This window comes from Azolla caroliniana, unplaced genomic scaffold (genome assembly GCF_043228905.1).
Source record: "Azolla caroliniana isolate FFs.n. ecotype wild unplaced genomic scaffold, voAzoCaro1.0.p SCAF_20, whole genome shotgun sequence".
Classification (NCBI taxonomy): Eukaryota; Viridiplantae; Streptophyta; class Polypodiopsida; order Salviniales; family Salviniaceae; genus Azolla; species Azolla caroliniana.
In genome coordinates this window covers 4812354-4817340 of record NW_028230455.1, presented here as the reverse complement: position 1 = coordinate 4817340, position 4987 = coordinate 4812354, and positions in this window count along the sequence as shown.

Here is a 4987-nt window from a genome sequence, read left to right as displayed (position 1 = left end):
TGTACTTTTAAACCCCAAGCATAGTACCACTCAGCCGCAATTGTAGTTTTATGGTCCATACATGTATTCTCTTTCTCAAAATGATACTTAGCACATAGCACATAATATATGTGCAAGCACGGTGTAATCACAACATATGCCTCCAACTTGAATCCGAGGTCACAAAATATACACCTGGCATATTGCAAACACAAGTTATAATATATTAGCTAATATGATATTCATACCACAGAAGTAGAAATAAATAACTTTTAAAGCCAATACCGTGATATAGCTATACTAATAATAGTACTTTCCATACCACTTGGGTGCTCAATTACAGATGGACACAAAGTTTCAAAACCTTTTTGTTTTAAATCCTGCATCAAGCACGCAAGGTTCTCGGAATGCAACTTTAAAGCTGATAACTTATTATCTATTTCGGAATGTGCATTCCTGCAAGTATCAAGGTCTCTCATCTGTGAACCTAATTGAGTGCCCATATTGTTTAGCTCTTTCTTCAACTCCTCTTTCAACACCTCACTTTTTGAATTTTGGATTGTCGATGCAATCCATTCATATGTAGTCTTTTCTGCCTGTATCTCAGCTGATTTAACTGCTTCCAAATCAACAAGTAGTGCTTGTATTCTTGAGCTCATAGATGCTATGCAACTGGCCATCATCTGTTCATTCTTTTCAATCATTGTGGCCCGTACCTTTGCAGATTGAACTTGGTGGACAGGTGTTGTAAGGAATATCCACATGAGAGGTTCCCAATGACTTCAAGCCAGTGTTGGTACTGGAGGACCCTTTATAATGTTCTGACCGATGCTGATTAAAATCTTCCCAATCTACGTCGATGCCACCCTGAACTTCACATGCAAATGTACGTGCAAAAACAATACCCACCTCATTGTTACAGATTTGATTTGTATCATAAACATGTTCATATCTCGTCTTCAATAAGTTCACATATTTCCTCCTCAATCCACTTATGTGGAATCCTCGCCTTGTATCGGGATGTGCTGACCCCCAGGTTTTTATCAACCACTCTTTCAGCTCAGGATAAACTTCAGGTCGTGCTCGAAGGAAATAACTCCATCCGAGAGGTGTGGCTTGAATGATGGAGTGGTACATCTTCTTTCTCTATATTGATGAATTCATCACCCTTTCTCTTGTGGGTGTCTTCTTGCTTTCTTTGAGAGGTGTCCTTTTTTCTTCCTTCACTGGTGTCTTCACTTTCTCTTTCATCAATGTCTTCTTTATGGGTGTCCTTCTCGTCGTTGTCCTAGTCATCACTATTCTCGTTGAATGAATATGCATGTACTAGAATAAAACTCATCAAATTACCATCAACACATAGCAAATCATCACATTGCATGTACAAGCCATGTCAAACACACAAAAACCCTAAATAGTCAGAAGAAAACTCATCCATGTCTAACACATACAAATTAAAAACAGACAGACGGGAAACATAGAGAAAACGAAAACATACCAACAAAACGAAAACATAGCAACTCATCATAGCCAACTCCATCTAAGTTGCATGTACAAACCATGTCAAACACACAACCACCCTAAACAGTCGGAAGAAAACTCATCCATGTCAAACACATACAAATTAAAAATAGATAGACAAGAAACACAAAGAAAATGAAAACATACCAGTTGGGCATGCAACACATAGACTATGAATAATCAAAACCTAAAAATGCCCATACACATACAAATTAAAAACAAATGGATAGGAAACAAAGCGAAAACAATAACATACCAGTTGGAGGCCGATGGAGCCAAGGTCGAAGGCAGAGGTACCACACCTTCGGAGCACACCAAGCCTTCAAAATCACCTATATGCAAGAGGTTGTTGACGAGGCTGTTGCAGAGGAGACAAACGAGCATACACAAGGAAAGAAAATCAACAACAAGAACATCAATCCGGGGAAACAGAAATCTATGTATATACAGAGACAGAGATTGAACCTGGCACAGAGGGGAACACAACAACAACTAGGCGGGGAAACAGAGAATCGAAGGTGGAGTGAGAGAGAGAAACAGAAAGAAAGAAAGAAACAGAGATTCAAAGGTGGAGTGAGAGAGAGAAAGAGAGAGATAGGTAATAGATATGTGTCGTCTTTCGAACTTTCTGCCTCTGTCTATCTGACAACTTCGAGACAGAAGAGAGAGAGAGAGAGACTGAGACTGAGACTGACCAACTATCACATTCCAAACCTTCTCCAGGTGTGCTTTCGTACAACTCTACCTAGGAGAATGAAGTTACAATTAATGTATTAAATACAGCCTTGGGACATTTCGAGTGGGACGTATATTATCTTTGTACATTCGAGTGTGATGTAATGAATTTGTTATTTGAAATTGAACACCATTCAATAGATGATAATTGTTTTATTTTCAATTTTTAATGTCTATTTTCTTCCTCAATTTAGTACTAAATTTTTGGCCAAAAGTTGGTACACCGTAGCATGCTTTGACCTTGAGGAGATTGATTGTGTAGATCCAAAGGTGGTGATGCCAATGGTAATATTTATTATCCCTCATATTCCTTGGAATTTTAAACCTATTGCAGTACCGAGAGCTCGATTACCTCAATTGTTGGAGCTGCTGAAGGATAAAGTCAAGATGAAGATTTTAGTGCCTTCAAATGCACCATACTCCAATAGATCAACATGAAGATGAAAGATAGTGGCACATGTCGGAGGATGTGTAGGTCTAGAGGGGGTGGATGTCGTGAAGTACAAAAGATTCACATTAAAAGTCTACAATAAGATAAATACATAAGACATCATATGCGTTGTTTTATTTGAAGTAGTATTTTATAGTCCAAACCATCTAATATACTACATGCACACCATGTAGCATATTATATGGGCAAAAGTCCTCTACTACATGCACACCATATAGCATATTACATGGGAAAAAGAGGACTTGAACCAATAACCCCAACCTTATGGCATTAAAACCTTACCATTTAGACTATACTTGTGATGTATATAGAATATATGTGTTGTAGTATTGTATGGTTTAAACCATGAAATGTACTACATGTGCACCATATAGCACACATGCAAGAGCCTCTCTGCATGTGCACCATATAGCATACATGCAAGAGCCTCTCTACATGTGCACCACATGGCCCACATGTAGGACCATCTCTTCCCTATAAAAGGAGAAGGGAGAATGGTCACAAGGGATCGAAGAAATCGAAATTGAAGAACTATATTGTATGATATATCAATCAAATAGAATTATATTACATAAGAGATACTATATATAATAGGAAGAAGGAAAGAAGTTGAACATAGAATAGAAGCTCTAGCTTGACGGTCGCGGTGCTCAACTCTCAAAGAAAGGGAGGCGGTTCAAGTCTTATCTTCATCGAAATATTGAAGTGAAGATTGTTGTGGCCTATTATCAAGAAAGAGAAGGGTGATTACCTTATGAGACAAAGTTCGATGGTTCAACGATGCTCGCAATCACTTTTGTAACTCTTTCATCAAATAATTATAAATTTCTTTTATTCCTTCACATATCATTTTATATCCTATCTTGTCATATCTTGTTGATCTCTATTTACTCTATCTCTACTCTTTCGTCTCTTCTATCCATAATCCCATTGATTCCTTCCTCACTTTCAGGATGTCTGTTGTCTACGCAACGCTACGCTTCTCAGCGAGCCACGCCGCGATAACGTTCATAAGTTTCCCCTTCTGTCTGACATGGCTGAGGGGAACTTCTACGACATGTTCGATCGGGTGCGGAGTGTTGACTCTGGTTTTCACCACTCCTAGTTGCTCTGGTTTCTCTAGGTATGAGAATCATTCTTCATGGTTGTTCATACGATTGTGGGGTGGTCTTCTTCATCGAGTTCACCTTGTGCTTCATCACAAAGGCCTAAACCCTAAACCCTTTTCTGGTTTTTCCGGTTCCGCATCCTTCTAATCCTTCAATGTAGTGCAACTGCAGTCGATGTCTGTGTACGGCTTTGGCGGACCCAAATTTGTCCGAATCGGTGTGAGTCTTGTAGCATTCATTCTCTCTATGGTCCTTCTTGCCACAATACCAGCATTCTGTTTCGGCCTTTGCTTGCCAGTTTTCGGTGCCGCCTTGACTCCCCTTGCTCCCGAAGTATCCGAAACTACTATCGACATGATAGTTATGCCTTCGGTTTTTAACCTGTCGGCTGCCTCTGTTGCGTGCCAACCTGCCTCGTCCACCACAACCACGGGGTTCTATCCTCCTTCGTGTACAACATTTTGTTGTCGGTGTGCATGCTCATCGACGCATCCGTGTGGATCTCTTCAATGAGAAGCATTGTTTGCAAGTCGAAGAATGACGACGTACTCTCTCTCGTGCAGATCGTCGTCCGGAATGATCCAAACTTAGATGCCAACACACTAAGACAGACCTGCACCATTTCGTCCTCCTCAATGATCACTGAGACAGAGTCGCAAATGTCTTTGATCTGGGAGTTGTAATCAGCCACCGACATGTCTTTTTGTCGAACATTGCTCAGTTCCTGCCTAAGTTGAAGCTTTATCGTTGCGGTGCTCGCGGCGAATATATTCTTCAGATTTCTCCAAGCCTCCTTTGGCGTCTCGGCATCCTAGATGTAAGCTCAATAGTTGTTCATGACACTAGATGTGAAGTACTATAGAACTTTGCTTGCTCATTGTTACCAAGCCAGAAAATCCTTGTGTGTCGAATTTGGTGTTGCATCATTTTCTCCTTCGACATATGTCAAAATTAGCGTGCGAAAGCTTATGCCAAACCGGCTCTTTCGGATAGTAACAATAAAGAGAAGAAGTTTAATGGAAGAAGCTTAACACAAAGAATAAACATACATAGGAGACATATATATATAGAGAGAGAGAGCAGAACATAAAACTCTATTCAAAATAATACTCTAAAACTCTGTGTACATAGAATGTGCTCAGAGAGCACTTTTATACAAGTCCATAAAGGACTTACAGAAGTACTCACAGGT